The sequence below is a fragment of the Podarcis erhardii genome (assembly GCF_964252035.2).
Source record: "Podarcis erhardii genome assembly, chromosome: 2".
Taxonomy (NCBI): domain Eukaryota; kingdom Metazoa; phylum Chordata; class Lepidosauria; order Squamata; family Lacertidae; genus Podarcis; species Podarcis erhardii.
This window is the reverse complement of record NC_138498.1, coordinates 15,641,744-15,654,387: the sequence shown is the minus strand read 5'-3', so window position 1 is coordinate 15,654,387 and position 12,644 is coordinate 15,641,744. Positions and strand designations below refer to the sequence as shown.

At 46.7% G+C, this 12,644-nt stretch overlaps 1 protein-coding gene across 5 annotated transcripts in view; it reads right to left on the bottom strand.

The window, feature by feature from the left end:
- The window catches only part of LOC309335081 (uncharacterized protein), a 54,478-nt gene that overhangs the window by 39,067 nt on the left and 2,767 nt on the right, over positions 1-12,644 (bottom strand). For 2 of the 5 annotated variants that reach the window (XR_014153327.1, XR_014153330.1), the window contains one exon: positions 5,285-5,413. The exons of 2 other annotated variants lie outside the window; for them this stretch is intronic. The gene's annotated coding sequence lies outside the window, so the exon portion shown is untranslated. Of the gene's footprint in view, positions 1-1,679; positions 1,889-5,284; positions 5,414-12,644 lie in introns of those variants that run through there. One more of the 5 variants, XR_014153328.1, reaches the window with a different exon arrangement.

The window sequence follows — 12,644 nt, the reverse complement described above, 5'->3', positions numbered from 1 at the left end:
CCTCAGGGTCTCTTCCAAATCTACCATTCTATGATTCCATGTGCAAGATGCATAGCGCAGGGCTATTGCCAATGCTGATCCTACTCAGAGTAGACCAGTTGAAGATAATGGGCATGATTAACTTAGGTTCATTCATTTCGGGTTGGGGGGGTCTGCTTTGAGTAGGACTCAGTGGAGGTAACCCACATTTTTCATCTAAGGGCAGACAAATAGTTGCCCCATTCTCAACATCAGTATTCGTGTGTTTTTGTGCTGGCTTCATCGTTCAAATGTTACTCGTGCCCAAAGACAAGACACTCTTCTTTCGCTGGCAACATTGGCATGAAGTGGTACAAAACACACACACAAAACGTGCTAAATATTCAAATTATTGCAATCTTTGGAACCATACTCAAGTCAACAGTTATCCAATACACACAAAGCAGTAAAAGGTGCCTTAGACCAGGGGGAGGCAACCTAAGGCTCAGGGGCCGGATCTGGCCCAATTGCCTTCTAAATCCAGCCCGTGGACAGTCTGGGAATCAGCACATTTTTACATGAGTAGAATGTGTCCTTTTCTTTAAAATGCATCTCTGGGTTATTTGTGGGGCTTGCCTGGTGTTTTTACATGAGTAGAACGTGTGCTTTTATTTAAAATGCATCTCTCTGATATTTGTGGGGCATAGGAATTCGTTCATTTCCCCCCAAAAAATATAGTCCGCCCCCCCCCCCCAAGGTCTGAGGGATGGTGGACCGGCCCCCTGCTGAAAAAGGACCCCTTAGACAATATAACAAACAGTTCTTCTCTGGCACCATCTGCTGGTCAAAGTGACAAATGCAGCAGTGATGCTAGAAAGATAATTACAGTCGGACCTTGGATGCAGAACGCCTTGCGAGTCCAACGTTTTGGCTCCCGAACTCTGCAAACCTAGAAGTGAGTGTTCTGGTTTGCAAACATTCTTTGGAACCCGAATGTCTGACGTGGCTTTCCAACGTTTTGGAAGTCGAAGGAACTTCCAGAACAGATTCTGTTCGACTTCCGATGTACCATTGTACTGATTTTTTGCATAGACAAAAAACAACAACAACAGAGAGAAGATGGATAAGAGTAATCCTGTTTGTAAGCAAAACCCCACAACTTCTTTATTGACGCAAGATTACAGAAAATATTCAACAACAGAAAGAACAAAACCACGTTTTTCCACAACTGGACATAATTGCCCAACGACCTGCCAGAGCCAAGAAGGGCCACAGACAAGAAGATTATGCCATTCAAAGGGACTTGGTCTCAGGTTGAACGAAATTATTTTAAATGGTGCAAGGTAAACTCCCACTTAGAAGGATCAAACGTTTGCTAGTCCATCCACAACATGGATTCTCACCAGTTTGCCAAGTAGTCATCTGGGGCCAGCTGAGCTTCCAAGAGTCTTTGATGAAGAAGAAGAAGAGTTTGGATTTGATATCCCGCCTTTCACTCCCTTTAAGGAGTCTCAAAGCAGCTAACATTCTCCTTTCCCTTCCTCCCCCACAACAAACACTCTGTGAGGTGAGTGGGGCTGAGAGACTTCAGAGAAGTGTGACTAGCCCAAGGTCACCCAGCAGCTGCATGTGGAGGAGTGGGGAATCGAACCCAGTTCACCAGATTACGAGACTACCACTCTTAACCACTACACCACACTGGCTCTCTCACCACACTGATGAGTCAGATTCTCCGATTCGGCAATAAACAAGGCTTCTGAGTGCCATCTGCCTGGTGTCAGAGCTGCTGCCTCCTCCAAGCCTTGGGGAAGCTGAGCGGCAAAGATTGTGTAGTTGACCAAGGTCTTCCAGGTAAGGTATTCTAGTTATCTCCCGCTTGGACTACTGTCATGCGCTCTACGTGGGGCTACCTTTGAAGGTGACCCGGAAACTGCAATTAATCCAGAATGCAGCAGTTAGACTGGTGACTGGGGGTGGCCGCTGGGACCACATAACACCGGTCCTGAGAGATTTGCATTGGCTCCCAGTACGTTTCCAAGCACAATTCAAAGTGTTGGTGCTGACCTTTAAAGCCCTAAACGACCTCGGCCCAGTATACCTGAAGGAGCGTCTCCACCCCCATCGTTCTGCCCGGACACTGAGATCCAGCGCCAAGGGCCTTCTGGCAGTTCCCTCATTGCGAGAAGTGAGGTTACAGGGAACCAGGCAGAGGGCCTTCTCGGTAGTGGCGCCCGCCGTGTGGAACGCCCTCCCTTCAGATGTGAAGGAAATAAGCAGCTATCTTATTTTTAAAAGACATCTGAAGGCAACCCTGTTTAGGGAAGTTTTTAATATTTAATGCTGTATTGTTTTTAACACTCGATTGTGAGCCGCCCAGAGTGGCTGAGGAAACTCAGCCAGATGGGCGGGGTATAAATAATAAATTATTATTATTATTATTATTATTATTATTATTATTATTATTATTATTATTATGTCTTTGCCCCGCACCCATCAAAGAGATTGCAGATGCAGTGATAACTCTTTCCCTGGTACCAAAACTAATCTCCACTTGCTTCCACTGAGCAAGGCCACCAGCTGTGCCTGTAAGTGCCTATCTCTCCATCTCAGTTCTGCTGACAATGCGTAAGTACATTTCCTGGATTCATGCTGATCTGCTGGCATGTACAATATAATCATAATAATTGATTATTTCTACCCCACCCATCTGGCTGGGTTTCCCCAGCCACTCGGGGCGGCTCCCGACAGAATATTAAAACCACAATAAAACATCAAATATTAAAAACTTCCCTAAACAGGGCTGCCTTCAGATGTCTTCTAAAAGTTAGATAGTTGTTTATTTTGTTGACATTCTCACAGCGCCACCCGGATAAAGTGTTATATGCAACTCTAAACTGCCCTGAGTTTGGGAAGATCAGTTTATATATTAGTTATAGGTAAAGGGTAAAGGGACCCCTGACCATTAGGTCCAGTCGTGGCTGACTCTGGGGTTGCGGCCTCAGTGGTTTAGACCACAGCGCCACCTGCGTCCCAGTTCCAGCTTATCAATATCCTTTTTAAATTGTGCTGCCCAGAACTGGACACAGTACTCCAGGGGTGATCTGACCAAAGCAGAATAGAGCAGGACTTTTGACTTCCCTTAATCTGAACACTATACTTCTGTTGCTGCATCCTAGAATAGCATTAGCTATATTTTATGCTGAGTCCACCTAGATCCTTTTTGCATGTACTACTGACGCTGGTGGCGCTGTGGGTTAAACCACAGAGCCTAGGACTTGCCGATCAGAAGGTCGGCGGTTCAAATCCCCGCGACGGGGTGAGCTCCCGTTGCTCGGTCTCTGCTCCTCCCAACCTAGCAGTTCGAAAGCACGTCAAGTGCAAGTAGATAAATAGGTACCACTCCAGCGGGAAGGTAAACGGCGTTTCCATGCACTGCTCTGGTTCTCCAGAAGCGGCTTAGTCATGCTGGCCACGTGACCCAGAAGCTGTACGCCCGCTCCCACGGCCAATAAAGCGAGATGAGCGCTGCAACCCCAGAGTCGGCCACGACTGGACCTAATGGTTAGGGGTCCCTTTCCCTTTCCCTTTACTGGTGAGCTGGGTGTCCCCCGTCTTATATTTGTATATCTGGTTCTCCACGGAAATTGGAGTGGGAAGTCAATGAAAACAAGAGAAAAATACATAATTGTGTTTTGATTATATATGCTAAAAATGTTGTAACTTAATAAAATATAATTGGCGGGGGGGAATAATTGTGATACAGTACTGTGGTCCTAACACAGTTCCTCATTCTGCAGTAGCTGTCGGATAATACAGAACTGCGTCTAGAAATCCTACTCAGGTTTAATTAAAGCTCTCACCACACGAGGGCAGTGCAGTACAGCCTTGCTGAAGCTAGAGAAAGATAATCCTGGTTCAATATTGCATATGTAATACCTATCCCCGAAACAAACAGTGATAATTTATTTTCTTTGTGTTCCAGTTCTTATTTCCTACTTCTTCACCTTTACAACTCCACAGCATTTCAACTAAAGCCTGGGCCCCCAACTCCTGCAAAGAAATGACTTCAGGCCAGGGTGGATTTTTGATTTAAATCACTAGTCAGTAAGACTTTATTTAGATCATTTTTATTTTTTTTAAACAAAAAAACCTCATTATTGCTGGTATAATCTTAATATTTACAACCAGATGAAGGTTTCGTTTTTGGAATAATAAATTTTCAGAGTAGCGGAAAAACTGTCTGCGGAGTGGACAAACGTTGGCTCCCTCAGCCTCTAAAGCAAGATGAGCGCTGCAACCCCAGAGTCGTTCATGACTGGACTTAGCTGTCAGGGGTCCTTTACCTTTACCTTTGTTAATAGGTATCTAAAGCCATTTGCACATGCAGAATGTAGGCACCCTATATATAGAAATTAGCAAATCAGTGATATTTTAGGGAGCGGGCTAGCAGGCGGGGGCCATTACTTACATCATAGAAGCCTACACAACACAAAACACTGTTGCTGTATGTAGGTTTTATTTTGTTTGGGGTTTTTTATCTTATATTTTGGAAATGTACATCCAGTTATTATTTTTCTTTTCAATTATTGGGAGGGTCCCAAGAGAGTGGGGCCCTAAGCCATAGCATGTTTAGCTGGACCTAATGGTCAGGGGTACCTTTACCTTTTACTGTAAGGTAAAGGTAAAGGGACCCCTGACCATTAGGTCCAGTCGTGGCCAACTCTGGGGTTGCGGCACTCATCTCACTTTATTGGCCAAGGGAGCCGGCGTACAGCTTCCGGGTCATGTGGCCAGCATGACTAAGCCGCTTCTGGCAAACCAGAGCAGCACACAGAAACGCTGTTTACCTTCCCGCTGGAGCGGTACCTATTTATCTACTTGCACTTTGACGTTCTTTCGAACTGCTAGGTTGGCAGGAGCTGGGACCAAGCAACAGGAGCTCACCCCGTTGTGGGGATTCAAACCGCCGACCTTCTGATCGGCAAATCCTACACTCTGTGGTTTAACCCACAGCACCACCTGTACCCCTACCTTTTACTGTACCTTCCAACATTTCCCCAGTGAAAATAGGGATGCCCTAAGGAAAAGCGGCACATTCCGAAATCAAATTAGAGAAGGAGACGGCTTCTGCAAACCTGGGACTGTCCCTGGAAAATAGGGACACTTGGAGAGTCTGGGATTAGCACACTGGTGTGGAGAACCATCCCATGTGAGCATTAGCGCCTGAACATTTTGATAAGCTGATTCTTGAATCACACTGGGATTTCTGCCAGATGGAGGGTGGGGGCAATGTTTGCTGCAGCTCTTCCGCTCCCGGCGTACTTACAGTGGCTATTTTCTGCCTTCAGTGCTGGAAATGGAAGACATGCCTCTGAAGACCAGTTGCTAGGATTCACAAGACTGCAGCTGTGCTCATGTCCTCCGTACGGGTTCCCCATGGGCTTCTGGTCGGCCTCTGTCAGAACAAAACGCAGGACAAGGCAGGCTTCCTTTTCAGCCCAATCCACAACAGCGAGAGCCAGTGTGGTGTAGTGGTTAAGAGCGGTAGTCTCGTAATCTGGTGAACGGGGTTCGCGTCTCCGCTCCTCCACATGCAGCTGCTGGGTGACCTTGGGCTAGTCACACTTCTCTGAAGTCTCTCAGCCCCACTCACCTCACAGAGTGTTTGTTGTGGGGGAGGAAGGGAAAGGAGAATGTGAGCCGCTTTGAGACTCCTTAAAGGGAGTGAAAGGCGGGTTATCAAATCCAAACTCTTCTTCTTCATCATCATCAAAGACTCTTGGAAGCCCAGCTGGCTCTTGCTCTTCTTCTTCTTCTTCTTCTTCTTCTTCTTCTTCTTCTTCTTCTTCTTCTTCTTCTTCATTACCTGCTAATCTGCTATCAGGTTTTACTGGGCTGCAGGAATCATATACAGTGGTACCTCAGGTTACATACGCTTCCGGTTACAGACTCCGCTTACCCAGAAATAGTACCTCGGGTTAAGTACTTTGCTTCAGGATGAGAACAGAAATCATGTGGCAGCAGTGGGAGGCCCCATTAGCTAAAGTGGTGCTTCAGGTTAAGAACAGTTTCAGGTTAAGAATGGACCTCCGGAACAAATTAAGTACATAACCAGAGGTACCACTGTACCGCCCGATACCCGCAGGTCTCATTCCTCTGCCCTTCCAACCCCCAATCTGCTCTGGAGGGTACCCCAATCCCCTGGAGCAGATTTTGAGGATGCACTGAGGGGGTGCTGCTGCAGGAAAAGGAGAAATCTGTGTCACCAGAGGAATAGCAAGTCTGAACACAGGCCCTAAACGGCCTCAGCCCAGTATACCTGAAGGAGAGTCTCCACTGGAGACTGAGGTACAGCGCTGAGAGCCTTCTGGAGGTTCCCTCACTGCAAGGTTACAGGGAACCAGGCAGAGGGCCTTCTCAGTGGTGGCACCAGCCCTGTGGAACGCCCTCCCATCAGATGTCAAAGAAATAAACAACTATCTGACTTTTAAAAGACATCTGAAGGCAGCCCTGTTTAGGGAAGTTTTTAATGTCTGGTGTTTTATTGTATTTTTAATATTTTGTAGGAAGCTGCCCAGAGTGGCTGGGGAAACTCAGGATTGTGGTGGGCAAACAATTCCTGCTTTACGGGAGGTGGCACTCGATGACCCTTGGGGTCCATTCCAATTCTATGATTTTTGTCTTTTTGTACTGATTTTTGTCTTTTTGTACTGAAAACCGCCCCGTGATCCTCGGATGAAGGGTGGCAAAGAAATTTAACAAACAAATAAAGGCAACCCACCCCCTGCCATGCTGCCCCTAGCCCAAGGTGAAAGGTTGTGTGCGTGTGCGTGTATTGGGGACTTTCGTGTGTATTGGCGGTCTAATGAGCTTGCATCAGAATGATTTGATTTTAGAATGTATTTCAATTAATTGATTGTGATTTTGTAAACGGTGTTATTTTTACTGTTGTTAGCCACTCTAAGTCTGGCTTCGGAGGGCAGGATATAAATAAAAATTATTATTATTATTATTATTATTATTATTATTATTATTATTATTATCTCACGTGCAGACTGCAGTGGGGGCCAAGATTTGGCATCCTGAACATCACAGCTTTCTCTCTCCCCCCCCCCCCTTTAAGGCTGCAAAGAGAACTGCGAAGGTCATCGTTTCCTTCCATTGTTCTTGGTTCCTTCTCCCTAACAGAAATCAAACAAATTCTGTGCAATCAGCACACAAAAGGATATGCAAAACCCAGTGCCATTTTTTTCTAGAAAATAAGAGGTGCTGGAACTGAGTTCCAGTGAGTTCCGGCGGGGGGGGGGGGAGGAGGAGAACCCTGCAAATATCCTCAATGGGCAGGATATATGTCCGGCTCAGAAGTAAGAGAGATGTGCAGCATGAAATACACTTAGATACAATGATTTACCAGCTCTGTCAGTAGAGGAGAAGACTGTTAAATCTAAGGGTTGTGGATTCGAGTCCTGCTTTGCAGGGGGTTGGACTGGATGACCCTCGTTGTCCCTTTCAACCCTACAAGTCTATACAGTGGTGCCTCGCAAGACGAAATTAATCCGTTCCGCGAGGCTCTTCGTATAGCGGTTTTTTCGTCTTGCGAAGCAAGCCCATTGACACCTTAGCGGATTAGCGCTATTAGCGGTTTAGCGGCTTTTAGCGGATCAGCTGATAAGCGGCTTAGGGCTTAGGAAAAGGGGGGGAAAGGGGGGAAAACCCCGCAGGAACTCGCAAGACATTTTCGTCTTGCGAAGCAAGCCCATAGGGAAATTCGTTTTGCGAAGCGCCTCCAGAACGGAAAACCCTTTCGTCTAGCGGGTTTTCCGTCTTGCGAGGCGTTCGTCTTGCGGGGCACCACTGTAATTCTATGACTTCAATAGGCTCAAGTACATGGGTGAAGCGGGGGGGGGGAGCTGCTCCCTCCTAGATCAAGTAAAACAATAGAAATACTTAACTGACCAATCACATCGGTCCTGTCCCGTCCCCAACAAAAATCCTGGCTACGCCCATGCTAAAGTACAGTCGTACCTTGGAGCTGACTGACCTGACTGGAAGAATCCACGGCCAGAAAGAAGCGGAGACACAAGAAGATTGGAAGAAATTCAAAGAATATTTAGCTAAATATTGTAATATAAGATAAATAGACAATTCTTGGAAGTAACAAATAGGCTTAGGGATAGAATAAGGATACGTGGTCGTAAATATTAAGGATTAGAATATTAATAAAGGAGAAGAGGTTAGTAAATGAAAGGAGTTAATATTATTAGAAATATGAACTTGGAGAACTGTTATAAAGGCAATATAATGAAATTCAGTTAGAGGGAATTCGAGAAAGTCAGTTATCAATGTAAGGAAAGTTGGATATTTGAAGAGATAATCTTTTTTCTTTGCTTTTCTTGTATGTTTAGTTTATTAATGTGCAGTGTGTTTCTTTTTTCTTTGTTGCGTATTGTGTTACTTTTGTGATAAACGTTGAAAAGCAATTTAAAAAATTGGGGGGGGGAGTACACTTGTACCACAGAAATCAAACGGAATCCGTTCCAGAAGTCCGTTCGACTTCCAAAACGTTCGGAAACCAAGTCACGGCTTCCAATTGGCTGCAGGAAACTCCTGCAGCCAATCGGAAGCTGCGCCAGACGTTCGGGTCCAAAGAACGTCTGCAAACCAGAACAGTTGCTTCCGGGTTTGCGGCGTTCGGGAGCCAAAAATATTTGAGCAGAAGGCGCTCCGACTTCCGAGGTACAGACGGCTGTATACCTAACTCATCCAAAGGACTAAGATGGAAACTTCTGCAGCCGGAAACTTTCTGGGCTGCACTGTGTAGATGTGACAGATCAATGTCTTGCCTCAGAAAGCCGAGAAACTGAAACCGAATCTAGACTAGACGGAAGGGCTGTTGGTGGGCGGCCCTCAGACCGGATGGTTGCGATGTGTCTCGTGCTCTGGATGGAGTGACATTCCCTTGGAAGGAGCAGGTATGTCGCTCAGGGATATTTGCGAATTCATTTGTGTCACTCGAGACTCAAGTGGACTCAAGATTGAAAAAAAAAGAAAATTATTTATGTATGTAACAACAGTGGCAAGAATTACAGTGGTACCTCTGGTTGCGAACGGGATCCGTGCTGCACCCCATAGTCGCCTTAACCTTAGACTGCACTTAACCATCCAGGGGTCCTTTACCTTTACCTTTATTTACCTATTACCTGAAGGAGCATCTCCACCCCCATCGTTCTGCCAGGAGACTGAGGTCCAACTCCGAGGGCCTTCTGGCGGTTCCCTCACTGCGAGAAGCCAAGTTACAGGGAACCAGGCAGAGGGCCTTCTCGGTAGTGGCGCCTGACCTGAGGAACGCCCTCCCACCAGATGTCAAAAAGAAAAACAACTACCAGACTTTTAGAAGACATCTGAAGGCAGCCCTGTTTAGGGAAGCTTTTAAGGTTTAATAAACTATTGTATTTTAATATTCTGTTGGAAGCCACCCAGAGTGGCTGGGGAAACCCAGCCAGATGGGTGGGGTATAAATAATAAATTATTATTATTATTATCATTATTATTGAATAGGACATTCCTATTTTCTTTGGAGAAATGTTGGGAAGGTATGTAATAACTAGCGGCGACTCTCCAAGCTTTGGGGTAGAGGTTTCTCCTATCCCCACCTGGAGATGCCAAATCTGGAACCTTGTGTATGGGAAAGCAGTTGCGCTGCCCTTTCCCCTGTGACTCAGCCATGGCCCTTCCCTTAGGGGAGAGGGGTTTCTTAACCCTTTCCCCTGGAGCTGTTCTTTCCTGCCTAAAACCACCAGCCTCCGAGCTGCTTTGAGCCCCGCTGTGGTAGGAAACATACATAGCTACACATGTCTTTTCCACAGTGAGGAGAAGACGTCTGTGGGCATGTGCGATTTTCAGTGGTGGTGGGAAAGCAGGCTGGGAGGTAAGGGTTTAGAAGCTCCTCTCCCTCTTCCTGTGACAATCTTCCACTTCAGATTGCAACCTCGGGGGCTGCAGGAAAAATGGAACCACACAACTATAGGTAACACATCGCGTCATGCTTAGCAAGAATGTGGTTTGGAGGTGTTGTCCCCCTCCCACCAGTCATTTCTCCCCAGCAAGCACACGCAACTGCTGAAAAGCACTGCATTTTGTGGAAAAGTGTTATTACAAAGCTCTCTGCAAAAGCGTGCCTTTCACTGTTTTAAATCTGAAGTGCTGGTTTTGTTCAAGCCGATCCAGAAAAACTTAATTGTCTTGCGGCAACAATTCAAAAGGAAAATCACCGGGAATTCCCCAGGGGGGCCACAGGCTGCCTTCTCTATAACTACAGTGGTACCTCAGGTTACATACGCTTCAGGTTACAGACTCCGCCAACCCAGAAATATTACCTCAGGTTTAGAACTTTGCTTCAGGATGAGAACAGAAATCGTGCTCCGGCGGTGCCGCGGCAGCAGGAGGCCCCATTAGCTAAAGTGGTGCTTCAGGTTAAGAACAGTTTCAGGTTAAGAACAGACCTCCGGAACGAATTAAGTACTTAACCTGAGATACCACTGTATTTAACAAATGGTTATAGATCTATAGATCCATCCATAGATCTTCAAGGTGATGTACACGCAGCTTCTAAAACAATGAGAAGATAAAATATTTCAACAAACGGAAACAAAAAACCACCCAAATCTGTAAAGAGATACGAATAGAAGAAATTGAAAATGGGAAAGACGGGAACATATTATTTGCTCTAAAAGGTTCGAGAGAACAGAACAGTGCCTGGGAGAGAACAGTGTTGATGAAAGCCAGGCAGATATGCATGGGAAGGTTGTCAAAACGCTCAGGGTGCCAACACATGAAATGTCCCGTCCTGGATAGCCACAGCTTAAGGTAGGGCACGTGGAACAGGTTGTCAGAGAATGGTCTCAGCAGATAGTCTAGTCCAAGGTTTCCCAAACTTGGGTCTTCAGCTCTTTTTGGACTACAACTCCCATCATCCTTCACGAGCAGGACCAGTGGTCAGGGATGGGAATCGTAGTACAAAAGCAGCTGGAGACCCAAGTTTGGGAAACGCTGGTCTAGTCCATGCAGGGAAAGGTGAGCCCTCACAACCCCTGGACCCAGATAGAGCTTAGCTTAATAGCAGCACTTTTAATTAGCAAAGGATTTTAAATACTGGCAAAATAGGCTCTGTACAGCAGGTCCCAGTTAGCAGCCCATATCCTGAACGAGCTGAAATTTCCTATTTATTTATTTTTACCTCAAAGGAAGCCTTCAAATTGCTGCATGTGTGCTAGATGCGACATCGAAGAGATCTTAACTTCCAGAGCCAAAGGAAGAGCCTCAAATCTGAAGGATGGCAGTTCTGGTAATTTACAGCAGCAACCTTTCAACATCCTCAACAATTTCTCCAAGAGACAAAATAGGAACAAGGTTCTGGGTTACAGTTTTCCCGCTCCCCCCCCCTTTAACATTTTGTGCTGTAATCTGGAAAGACTTTGCAAATTGCATCTGATACACAGCAACCGCAGTTCTGCCCCGTGACTGTACAACTTCCCATCTACACATTTTTTATCAATTAATTAATCACCCAGCGATTAATAGGTCATTGTGATACAGTTTACGGCCTGAAATGAGGTTGCACACACCAACAGCACCTTTTGGCTAGTGCCTATGACATCACTCGCCATAAGCAACACAACCCACTCCGCCCTCAATACGCAGGTGCCTGCACCACAACATTTTCCTATGCGATACTTAAATCTGGTGTGAAATGAGAAGGCAAACCGTGCATGCCGGCCGGCCTCGCATTACCAATGTTCACAATGCAGCGCACGTGCTTTTTTTGTGTGCCAGGAGGTGTTTCTAACACCACGTGCGAGAACTTCCTCAGCTGACAAAGAAGCTAAATTACAAAGCGAAGGGTGGGAAGGGCCTGATGGGCTGCAACTCTGGCAGAAGCCACAGATCTGAACCACACGTTGTGCTTTGGGGAGTGTGGTGCCGCCGCAATAACCTGCAACCAGCTCCCATGCCACACGGATTTCGGACAGTGGAGTGCAGACCTCAGCAGGGAGGAGGGGGGGGCAAAACTAGCATGATTTGGATCTGCCTGCCATTAGCTCTGGAGCCACCTACTGTTAGCCTCCCCGCCTTCTGCCCTACCAGTCCCAAGGGGCACCAGGCCACTGCTGATTATATTGTTATGAGTTGCGGGGGGGGGGGTGCAGGGCAGGGAGGAAGTAGGCTGCACGCAAGATCCGTCTAAACCCTGGAACCGGCAAGTGTTAAAATATAAGCCAGGCTAGCTTCGTGGGACGCGGGTGGTACTGTGGGTTAAACCACAGAGCCTAGGACTTGCCAATCAGAAGGTTGGCAGTTTGAATGCCCACGACGGGGTGAGCTCCCGTTGCTCGGTCCTTGCTCCTGCCAACCTAGCAGTTCGAAAGCACGTCAAAGCACAAGTAGATAAATAGGTACCGCTCTGGCGGGAAAGTAAAAGGCGTTTCTGTGCACTGCTCTGGTTCGCCAGAAGCGGCTTAGTCATGCTGGCCACATGACCCGGAAGCTGTACGCTGGCTCCCTCAGCCAATAAAGCGAGATGAGTGCCGCAATCCCAGAGTCGTCTGCAACTGGACCTAATGGTAAGGGGTCCCTTTACCTTTACCTTTTTAGCTTCCTGTGTCAAGGTGATTGCCTGGGTGATGGGC